Source organism: Podarcis pityusensis (genome assembly GCF_964106645.2).
Source record: "Podarcis pityusensis genome assembly, chromosome: 9".
Classification (NCBI taxonomy): domain Eukaryota; kingdom Metazoa; phylum Chordata; class Lepidosauria; order Squamata; family Lacertidae; genus Podarcis; species Podarcis pityusensis.
Genome location: NC_138034.1, coordinates 66281333 through 66293873, shown reverse-complemented (window position 1 = coordinate 66293873; position 12541 = coordinate 66281333).

Sequence of the window (12541 nt, the reverse complement as noted above, 5' to 3'; positions counted from 1 at the left end):
CTTCCTTCCTTCCTTCCTTCCTTCCTTCCTTCCTTCCTTCCTTCCTTGCTTCCTTGCTTCCTTGCTTTCATTTGCTTTTGTATAACTAGTCTAGTTCCTGCAGACTCACACCTCACATTCTATCCTCCATCCATTGCAGCAAGATGCATAATAGGAGTTCACATTCCAGCTGGGCAAAAACACTCAAGGAGGATGCAAATCAGGGCCAGTAAGGGGAGGGGCCTGAGGAAAGGGGTGTGGCCTGAGGAAAGTATCTGCAGCCTGGGGAGTGGGTACAGTGTAGGGAGAATCACAAAGATTTGAAGTTCCTCACCCCTGATTTAGATGGTTTCATTTCATCACTTGCTCTCTTCTTCCACCTTGTTTCTAGGCTAAACCTTTCTTTCAATTCCTTTTCCTTTTTCCCCCTTTTGGTCAGATGTCTTTTATTTATTTTAAAAACAAAACAAGCTCTTTCTCTCCTTCACGTCACAGCTGATGTTTCAAAGCTCTGGGCCACAGGACATCTGCATAGGTGCAGATAAATCTTGTTGGCATTTTAATTTCCTCTCTGGAATTTTTGTTTTGCCACGGTGGCCTAGAGGAATTCTGGGAGCGCGTTCTGTGATTGCTGTCCTTATGAAAGCAGCTGTTCCGTGAACGTTGGGTATTTTGTTACCTCATCATAAGCAGGAGAGATATTATGGCACGGTAGGGGCTGCTCAGGCAATATCCAGCCCTTTTCTCATTCACTGGGGTCTCCCTGATTGATTTAACATGTCAACTCGAGAGCATTCAGTCATCTCTGATAGTTGTTTGACTCCATGTTATTTATGTAAACGATGCTTTGCTTTGCTCCTCTTCTTTCGTACCAATAAATCTAGCTGGACAAAAGATAAGAGCCCTTTCCTTGAGGGATTACAATAACAGCAGTGGTCTGTTTCAATCTTCCTGACTATGAGGAGGAAGACATGGGCAAGTCCATTCAGGGGCTTATGAGAAAATGGGAGAACTCAGTGGGAAAGGATGAATAAAATCAGGAGTGATGAATGGAATCTTCAGCAATTAAAAATGGATTGAAAGTCCAATAGGAACTTAGTCCTGGCTTACATTAAATTGGGAAGCTTTATTAGAGCACCTGGATTTTCCATTAGAGGCGCCATTTGCTCTATACCTTTAAAGCAGTACCATTAACCTTTAAACAGTTGTGGCTTTGCCCCCCCCCCCCCAAATCCTGAGAATTATACTTAGCTAAGGGTGCTGAGAGTTGCTAGTAGATCCCTCTCCCCCCCCCCCCACGGAGCTACAATTCTCAGAGTAATTTAACAGACAATTCCTTTCCCCAGGGAACTCTGGGAATTGTAAATATTCCCTATATCGCAAAATTCAGAGAAGTTCAAACTTAGAAGGGAAGCTAAGCTTTGGTTCGCATTATTTCAGAAAGTGTGGATGAGGTGGGTTGGCCTTTAAATGGAAACAAAATTGAATTTCTCTGCTTTCTCTAGTGGTGGGTGAAATGTTACATGTTTAGTTGAATTATTGGTTGATATTAAATGCCATATGACTTCCTTTTAAACAAGTGTTGGTAAAGAGTAGGTGGAAGCTTGGATCATCTTGGTGTGCTTCTAGACTGTTGGCATTTTAGGGTGCGGTTCAATCCAACGCTGACATTTCATATGCAATTTTATGTAAAATACGGTACACACTTGAAATATACTTGGAGTCGAGAGTGGATTTCATGCTCTTTATTCAGCTCATAGTGGTGAGGGGGAATGGAAGTTCCCCCAGAATGTCTGCTTTATATACATTCTTTACACAATGTGCCCCATGTGATTGGCTAATTCCGGGATTCACCTGTAGGCCAATCAGGTTGCGGATTCACTTCCACCTGGAGCTGGATTGGGTGGCTCCTGTGGACTAATCAGACTGCTGCATTCTGGACCCTATTGTTCTAGGACCAATCAGACTGCTGCATTCTGAATCCTATTGTTCTCGGACCAATCAGACTGCTGCCTTTTGGATCCTATTCAACTCAGTACATAACAACACTTTTAAAATGTAAAGTACCGTAAGCGCTTTTCAATGCTTTCATCCATCAAACTTGCATTTTGCATGCAACTTTCCTGTAAAGTACATATATTCATGCTCAAGTTTTGTAGACCAAAACTGTACATCGTGAAATTGGAAGAAGTGCGTCATCAGACCAGGAGCTGTGTTCTGATGCGCAAGCCATTTTGGCTTGGCCCATTGCAAAAAGGGGACCCAACGAGGACTGGAAACAACCCTACTCCTCTTTCTTTTTAACTGCCTCAATCTAAACATGGCTCCCTTTCTGGAGCAACAGGTGGGCATTTGAGAAGCACCTCCCTTCCTTCTTGTGCCAAATCCAGAGGGTCCTCGAGCCAATCGGAAAGGGGGTGTTTAATCCCAAGGTTACCGACTGACATGGCCGGTCTCTTTTTCACACTGCTGAACCCAGTGAACAATCTGCTTCTGCTTGAGCCCGAGTCATGTGTATTAAAGGAAATGATTGCTTCTAAGGAGATTTATTGTAGGTCATTCTCTAAGGAGGAGGAGGCAAGGGGGAAAAATTGTGCTAACATTATCTCTCCTGGCTCTTGTACGGCTGTTAAACATTTTTTTAAAGGGAGGGGGATGATAGATAGATAGAAAGACAGGAGACAGGTGGATGGTGGCCGGGGGGGGGAGAGAATCACATGCTCTCTGAATACCGGTGGCCACCTCCTCCTTCTCTCACTGTTACCATGTCATCAGGAAAGGAAAGAGCCTGGTTTCCTTATCCCTTCCTCCAACTCGGCACCCCCTCCTCTGCACAGCACCGATTTATATGAAAATTAAGATTACAAATTAAAGCCAGGCTATCCCAGTTTCCAGCTCATCAGCCCTCCAATAAAAATGATGTTGAATTTCTTTCTCTGCGCATAATTCCCAGGAGATTACCCCGTCCTTACAGCTTAGCTGTGTCCCTGATATAAAAGATCTCTATCCACTTTTATTGAAATCAAGAACTAACATCATAATCCTAATATTGAGGTATAATCTTCATTAGTGCCTGACCCTCTTGAGGGTTCCCTCCCCCCCCCCGAATCGCCCCTTTCCCCCACCAGTTTCCTCTCTCAATTGCTGCAGTTTATATTCATTTGGCTGATAATCTCTTGGTGTTTACCTTTAGGTGGATAATATTATAAACCGAATCATGATAGAGGAGGGACAGGGGGGAAAGTTTTCTGAAAATCCTCACGGTCACACCCAATCTTGAGCACACTATTATTGAAAGACACTGCTATATTAGACATAGTTTGGCCCTCTGAATCAAGAGCTGTTGCCCGTCTTGCACCTAGAGTGGATTTTTTAAAAATAATCTTTATTACAAAATAATTTACATAGAACATAAACACAACAAAAAGCAACATAAACAGACCATAGACACTGACTAACAACACCTCATTTGACATTACATACCCTTTAACGTCCGATTCACCTCATTGTGCTTTTTATACCTTACTAGTCTATACGCACTTCATTTCTATTCTTCTTTTCAGTTCATTATCAGGAAAACTCTTTTACTTTATAATGTCCTTAAACTTCAAGATTCAATCCAACTCTGTCAGGAGATTTGTGTTATTACAGTGCTTTCCAAGATATTCTTTGAACATTGTCTTTACTAAATTTCTGGTTAGAATTTCCTCTTATTCTCCCCGTCATCCTTGCAAGTTCTGAATATTCTATCATCTTTGCTTGCCAATCAGTTTTTGTGGGGGTTGTCTTTTGTGTGTGGAATCTTATGACCAATAGGGACACAAAAGGGAACAGAGATGTACACACAAAACCTAATTCACCCATGTAGCTGCAGGTTTAGAAATTGCCCCTCCCAAGAGGACACACATTTGCATATTTGAAAATGCAGATATAGTAAAGGTAAAGGGACCCCTGACCATTAGGTCCAGTCGTGACTGACTCTGGCGTTGTGGTGCTCATCTTGCTTTATTGGCCAAGGGAGCCAGCGTACAGCTTCCGGGTCATGTGGCCAGCATGACTAAGCTGCTTCTGGAGAACCAGAGCAGTGCATGGAAACGCCATTTACCTTCCCGCTGGAGTGGTACCTATTTATCTACTTGCACTTTGACCTGCTTTCGAACTGCTAGGTTGGCAGGAGCAGGGACCAAGCAACGGGAGCTCACCCCGTTGCGGGGATTCGAACTGCCAACCTTCTGATTGGCAAGTCCTAGGCTCAGTGGTTTAACGCACAGCGCCACCTGCGTCCGTTGTGGATATACATAAGAGCATAAGAAGACCCTGGTAGGTCAGACCAATGGCCCATCTCATCCAGTATCCTGTTCTCACAGTGACCAACCAAATCCCTGTGGGAGACCAGCAGGCAGGATTCGAGCCTTCAACTGCTGCCTTCAACTGTGGCAGCAGAGCATAGCCATCCTAGCTAGCAGCCATCAATAGCTCTCTTCTCCATGAATTTGCCCAGTCCTCTTTTAAAGCCATCCAATATGGATGCCATCATTGGCTCCTGTGCAAGCAAGTTCCATAATTTGATCATGTCCTGCATGAAGAAGGACTTTCTTTTATCAACCCTGAATCTTCCAACATTCAGCTTTGTTGGGCATCCAAGAGTTCTAGTGTTATGAAAGAGGCAGGAGAACCTTCCTTTATCCATTTCCTCCATGCTATTATGGACTTCCATGGCTGGTGAACTTGGAAATATTTACTACATTTGAATAAAATCACAACAGATCTAACATACATAGAATGAAAGGGCTTAAGGTCAGTGAGAAAGAGGAGAATTGGTTTGAGAAGATATTGAATTATTTGGGTAGGTTTGAACAATTTGGGGGAATTGAAATGTTAAAAGTTGAATAAACCTTGTGGAGGGAGGAGTGTTAAGGTATATAGAAGTGTACATATGTTGATTTGAATATGCTGTTATTGAATATTATTGAATATGTTTATTATTGAATATTGTATACCCAATGTATCAGCCACCTGGGGGGTTTCACTGTTTGTGTTTTGGTGGTAGATAAAAAATAATATATATATTTTTAAAAAACAACAACAACACATCTAACAGTTGTTAGAAGGTCTTTTCTAGTTCTGGCAAGCAGTGTGCAGACTGTGTTAAATAAAACATATATATATATATATATATATATATATATATATATATATATATATAACATAATGAGGAATCTGTGTGCCTGCTCTCCTGGTCTGCTGTCCAGGCTTATACTGCTGAGGGGCTTCTTCAAAACACCTGCTGCTGTCTCTTCTCACTGATGCCATATTCACAACATACATTTAAAGTGTTATGATACCAGTTTACACAATAATGGCTTCCCCCCAAAGAATGCTGGGAGCTGTAGTTTGTTAAGGGCGGAGAGGGATTGACTGTTGAACCACTCAAGGAACTGTAGCTCTGGGAAGGCAATAGGGGTCTCTTAGCAACTCTCAGCACCCTCAACAGACAGCCCCTATTCATAGGGAAGTCTGGTAGTTGTAGATCTAGAATCTAATCAGTTCTCTCTGGACATCTCTCAGTACCCTTCAGAAACTACAGCTCCCAGGATTCTTTGTGGGAAGTGAAGACTGTTCACAGTGCTTCACAATGTGAATGTGGATGGCCCTTCAAATAGAGGTCTGTCCTCCACAACTTTCATCTTGCATATCTAAGGTTCGTCTTGCTCTGAGTATTTGCAAATCCAAGGCCTAAATCAACAAACAGGTCTTCCAGAACGACTCTTTGCATAAACTGGCATATACTGGAACCAGAGTTGCCAACTTTCTCTCTCTCTCTCTAAGCTGGGCTCTGTTCTTCAGGCTGTGGAGAGCTTCATTGGAGGTTTCCCAGCAGATAAGCTGGCTGTGAAAAGCAGAAGAGCAGGCCAGGCTGGTTGTTCCAGTGAGTTGGCCACCTCATTTGAAAGGGAGAAATAGCCCATTATGCATTGTGGGCTGATTGCTACAAAGCAGGAGCACTGTTTGATACAGTTCTCTCTCTTTCCTCAGAAAGCCTTGCCTCAGCTGAGTCCAGTTAATTACCATTTCTCCCCCTTCATAGCTTTAATAGCCGTGGGCTCTGCCTCAGGCAGTTAACTACCAGACTAGTCATTAAATACTGGTCAAGATGATTTCTTCAAGATTAGAGTCTCGGTTTTTTATGATTAAAGCAGCGGTTTCCCACCGCAATGGAGGGAAGGAGAGGGAAACAAAAGAGGGACCCTGCAGTTCTGTCTTTGTCACTTGTGGCACCCAGCGGCGGTCTTGTGCAGGGACCCCATGGAAGCCTCACGCTATTAATTCGGATGCACCCAAATTAAAACTTGTCTGCGAACCTTGAGCCCCTTAGTCCAGAGTCCTTACTCAGAACAGCATTTATAGGAGTGTTGGTAAAGGAATGAAGGGTTGGATCAGGGGTCAGCAAACTTTTTCAGCAGGGGACCGGTCCACTGTCCATCAGAGCTTGTGGGGGGCTGGACTATATTTTTTTTTGGGGGGGGGGGGGATGAACGAATTCCTATGCCCTACAAATAACCCAGAGATGCATTTAAAATAAAAGGACACATGTAAAAACACGCTGATTCCCGGACCGCCTGCGGGCTGGATTTAGAAGGCGATTGGGCCTTAGTTTGCCTACCCATGGGTTGGCTCATGCAGGTACGGCTACCAGTCATGGTGGCTGTGCTCTTCCTCTATAGTCAGAGGCAGCAACGCTCTTGAATACCAGTTGATGGAAATCACAGGAGCGTGGCTCCTGTTTATACTCCAGCACAGCTTGCTGGGAACTTTCGTTTGTGTGCATAGCTTTTGCTTATGCTGCTTGCTTGGAAACGAAAGGGAGAAGACATGTTTTTCCTTTGTCCTGACATACGCTGAATAAACTGCCTGTAAATATGCTCTCACAGCTGTCTCCTGCCATGTGATGGCCTGGGAATCTGATTCAGAGGCTGAATCGGAGGAATCCCAGCCTGCACAGGAGTCCCCGCCTCCAGGGCCGGCTGAGGCGGGGCAGGGGCTTGAATCTGAAGGGCCCCCACCTGTGCTGGATCCTCAGGAGCAGACACCAGATGAATCCGCTCTGGCTCCGGAGGTGATCGAAGACCCATTGCCTGCAGGTGCGCCTCTCCCAGCCCTGTCAGGGGAAGGTAGGGTTGCCTCTGGGTCCAGTAACCCTCCAGCCTCTCCTGAGCTGCAGAGGCTCAGGGCAGAGAGGCGGAGGGAACTATATTCTCTCTGGAGGTGTGCTCGCCTTAAGGCCAGGGGAGGCGAGTCACCTGCGGGCTGGGACCGCCCCAGGCCTCAGAGGAGATAAAGGCCAGTAAGCCCAGTCCCAGGTTGCGGGAGCAACATCATTGGAAAGCTGTTCCTGCCAGCACCCTGACCTGCTCTTCTGGAGTTCCTGACCACGCCCAGCTCCTTGCCTTGGACCCCGCTTCACCCTTGACGGACAGCCTCCAGACCCTTGACCCAGGACCGGACTCAGACTACGCCACACGGTAACCCCCCCCGGGACCAGCACATGCCACTTCTGTTTGTGCAGTGTTATTTACTCTGCTGATTAGAGCGTGCTCCAGCTTCTGAAGGCTTCTGAAGCTGCGGGTCACTGTTTCATGCTGAGCCAAGGACCGGAGATCGCCTGGCTACCGGCCGGTGGGCTGGAGCCAGCTGGGGGCTTGCAAATTGCCCCCGTTCCCTTGGAAGCATCCCAACAGTGGAATGCCCTTTTCCTCAGGTCCTGCTTGTGGGTTTCCTACTAGGATCTGGTTGGCCAATGTGAGAACAGGATGCTGGACTAGATAGGCCATTGGCCTGATGCAGTAGGCTCTACGTATGTTCAAATGTTCAGATGACTGAAGGCCTGCCAGGAGCAAACACAAAGGTATAGCACAGATGATATAGCACACACACACATCACAAGGAGATGCCGGGATGTGGCAAACTCAATTTAAAACTGGGAAACTGAGGAACCAGAAAACTCAAAATATCACAGTGGTCATTGTGAGATGCTAAAGTAGACGGGCCCCTGGCCTGATCTGGCAGACTATTCTTATGTTCTTCCCCCCAGCCCTATGATGTGCTGCTAGTGTCTGTTGGAGGACTAAGGAACCTGATGTCTTCCAGATGCTGTGGACTCCATAGTCAGTTGCCAGGGACTGGACTGAATAGGAGGAATGGGAAATAATAATAATAATAATAATAATAATAATAATAATAATAATAATTTATACCCCACCTATCTGGCTGGGTTTCCCCAGCCACCCTTCAACAGAATATTAAAAAACAATAAACATTAAAAGCTTCCCTAAACAGGGCTGCCTTCAGATGTCTTCTAAAAGTCTGGTAGTTGTTCTCTTTGACATCTGGTGGGAGGGCGTTCCACAGGGCGGGTGCCACTACCGAGAAGGCCCTTGGTCTGATTGGTTCCTCTCCGAAGAGGAAGAGGAGTGGGAAGTTTTGCCCCCCCCCGCCTCCAGTAGTTTCAGGATGAGAGGGAGAAAGGGATTGTGTGCAGCTGAATGAGGAAATGCCTAGTTAGGAGATAGGGGAGGAGGGGGAAGTTAGAGAGCAGACAGCAGAGATCTCTATCTGGAGAGTATGGGAGACCCTCCTAGTCCAAGGGCTCGCTGGTCCCTCTGCATTCAAGAACAGAGAATGCGGAGGGATGTGACTTCCTGTGACTTCCTGTAGGTTTTCAGGAAGTTGTTGGGGATGGAAGAGGAGGGACTCAGAGGAGCCAACATCTCCTATGTGTGGAGACATGGATCTTTTATTTTGCAACCAGATGACTGAATAAAAAGTCATAAAATATGAACTTTTTGTTCTTCTTGCCTCTGAGGCTGCCGGGGGAGCAGAGGATACGCCACGCCTGACATCAATTGTCAAAGATTGTAGGAGCTGCGGTCCAGGATTGCCTGCAGAACCACAAGTTCAACAGCCCTGATTTACACCCACAGACTCTCATCTCTTCTTTTCACCCTTATTTCTCTCTCTTGGGCGGCAATCCTAACCCCACTTACCATGGAGGAAGCCCCATTGAGTTCAACAGGACTTACTTCTGAGTAGAGATAGTTTGGATTTATTTAGTTAATTTTATCCATACAGATGCCACAATAAATGATACTTATCTGGTGTGGTTTTCACAGCCCTGGCGAAGCCATTAGAAGTTGGCATTGTGTTGCCACAGTAGTAGTTCTGATCGAAATAACTGGAAAAATCCCCCAGACATTTAAAATTATAATTTTTAAAGGTTGCCTATATTATCCTGCCAAGCGGTAAGGAACAGTTTGCCAAACATTTGCTTATTTTATTACAGGGCTTGTACCCCACCATTTTTATAAATGTCTTAAGGTGGCTAGCAATAAGATTTGTTGATTTGTTGTTGACCATCTGCCAAGTTGGTGAGGCTCATTTGACACCAACACAAACTTGAGCCTTTGGTATCGTCAGCCCAGAAATTCAGTAGATGCCTTCTGTTTTAGCCTTTAAACAACAGCTGAAAAATCTATCTCCAAAATAGTCAATGGTCTCTGATTTTAAATTTTCACGTGTTTTTATTATACATAAATATAAGCGGGTGGTAAGGTCTTCTTTCTTGCCGACAAAGGTCCATATAGTTAAAGCTATGGTTTTCCCAGTAGTGATGTATGGAAGTGAGAGCTGGACCATAAAGAAGGCTGATCACCGAAGAATTGATGCTTTTGAATTATGGTGCTGGAGGAGACTCTTGAGAGTCCCATGGACTGCAAGAAGATCAAACCTATCAATTCTGAAGGAAATCAGCCCTGAGTGATCACTGGAAGGACAGATCCTGAAGCTGAGGCTCCAATACTTTGGCCACCTCATGAGAAGAGAAGACTCCTTGGAAAAGACCCTGATGCTGGGAAGGATGGAGGGCACAAGGAGAAGGGGACAACAGAGGATGAGGTGATTGGACACTGTTCTCGAAGCTACCAGCATGAGTTTGCCTAAACTGCGGGAGGCAGTGGAAGACAGGAGTGCCTGGCGTGCTCTGGTCCATGGGGCCACGAAGAGTCGGACACAACTAAATGACTAAACAACAACAAAAGGTCTTCTTTACTACGTGGCCAGAGGAAATGCCTCTGGACAAGGTGAGGCAGGGTGTGGGGGCAGGGAGGTATGTATGGCGGCAGCAGAAACTGTGCCAACAACTCTGTGGGTTCATAGCATGGCTACATGACCCTGAGATCAGACAAGAGGGCCCCAGAAACAGCATGTCCATTATTGAAGCAGACGGAACAGAGGCAGCTGCAAATACTGAAGCCGTGTCACACGAAATTACCCCGAGTCTTCCTCTAAAAATCATCACCCCACACTTGCCACCCAGAAACAGGCAGGTAAGCTGAGGTTACAGCCTCCCTCTTCCACTTCTGCTAAGCTGATAACACAGAGAGACATATTGACGGGGGCTGAAGGAAAACATTAAATATTTCATCAGTAAGATTATACCCTGCAAAGACAGATGTTGGGAAGCTGTAATATTTAAAAATAAAGAGATAAACACATGCTTTTCGGGACGGACGGACGGATTTTTATTTTCTACTGCAGGAAGGGAGACGAGGGAATTGGGAGATTTATTGTATAAGCAGCGAATGGGAAATTACGGTTTCCTTAAAGCAGATTAAGAGCAAATAGTCTTCATTTACTCACATAAGCAGCAACAAGGAGAGGAAGGAAGGGAATCGGCCTGGAATGGGCTGAAGGGAGGAAGAGATGTTTGCAAATCTGACTCACCATCCCAGACACTAGGTGGCGCACCTAGGAAGAGCCTAGAGGGGCGCAGTTTTCATTCACCTCCTTCTGAAGGTGGCTTCTTGGAGCAGCAAGATCAGATGAAAGGAAATTTACAGAAGATACGGAAGGTTTTCTTCTTGTCCTGAATCGAGTTTCTGGCTGGGGGGTTGGGAAGGGAGGTAATAATAATAATAATAATAATAATAATAATAATAATAATAATTTATTATTTGTACCCCGCCCATCTGGCTGGGTTTCCCCAGCTACTCTTGGTGGCTTCCAACAAAGATTAAAAATACATCAAAATGTCACACATTAAAAACCTCCCTGAACAGGATTGCCTTCAGATGTCTTCTAAATGTTAGGTGGTTGTTTATCTCTTTGACATCTGCTGGGAGGAAGTTCCACAGGGCGGGCGCCACTACTGAGAAGGCCCTCTGCCTGGTTCCTTGTAGCTTTGCTTTTAATAATAATAATAATATCTTTATTGTCATTGCCCCCTTCGGGGACAACGAAATTACTTGACTGCTCCATAAAAACAGTGAGGGAACCGCCAGAAGGCACTGGAACTCAGTGTCCGGACAGAACGATGGGGGTGGAGACGCTCCTTCAGGTACCCTTCAACTGTGGAGAGAATGAATGCTGTGATTGATTTAGGGTTTGGGGAGAGCATCTGATGAGGCAGAGTGTCACTATGCAGGTGGTCCCAGGTTTAACCACTGATGTCTCCAGTTAGGACTGGGAGAGACCCTGATCCGAAGCTCTGGAGAGCCACTGTCAGTAAGTCTCAACAGTAAAGAGTTACGGGATTGCACCCAAAATAGAAGCACTTTCCCAACCTCAACCACTCTCCACCCACACCTCCTAAAACTGGGACTGGTCCAAGACATTATGATGCCTGAGGCGAAGGACAAAATCGCACCTTCCTCCTTTTTACATACATTGGTGAGCATAAAGGTAAAGGTAAAGGGACCCCTGACTGTTAAGTCCAGTCGTGAACGACTCTGGGGTTGCGGCGTTCATCTCGCTTTATTGGCCGAGGGAGCCGGCGTACAGCTTCCGGGTCATGTGGCCAGCATGACTAAGCTGCTTCTGGCGAACTTCATGAGTCCTTGGGTTGCTGTTGCCAGTCAGTGTTGACAATATTGAGCTAGATTGGCCAAAACAGAACACCTGAGCAGCATAGGCCAGTTTCATGTGCAAATGTTTCATACCTTTGGACAGCAAGCAAAGTCTGATATTCTTCTTATGAACAAAGCCTTCTTTTGCCTGCCCCAAATAGCCTTTTTTTCTTTTTCCAAAGGACACAGAGCCTCCTTTGAAATCTATAGTTTCTGGCATATCTAGGGTAAGCTTAGGCTTGGAACTTACCAGTCTTGTCAGTTGCTAACTTTGCACCATATTTCACGGGCTCATCCTGGCAATAATTAGTTGTCCGGTACAATTAAGAGCCGTCTCTCTAGGTGAAGCACTCAAATGAACATTTAGCAACTAAGTTGTTAAAATGACCCAGCAGGAAGGCAAGCAAAGGAGGATTTAAGGACGGGCTGCTTTTCAGTCATCCTTGTGGCTTTAGATGCTGGTTCAGGAGTTTCTGCAAGCTCTGCACTCCTGGCCAGCCAGAGAAATGGCACATTCCGGTCAGGAGACTGGCAGCCTGACGGCATTGCTCAAGTCAGCGTGCCTTTCAAGTGACCTGATGGCTTTTGGCGGAACTCCCCAGAAGTCTCACGCCTGAGGAGAGTCGATTCAGCTAAATGCTTCGATGTCCCCAGGAAACAAT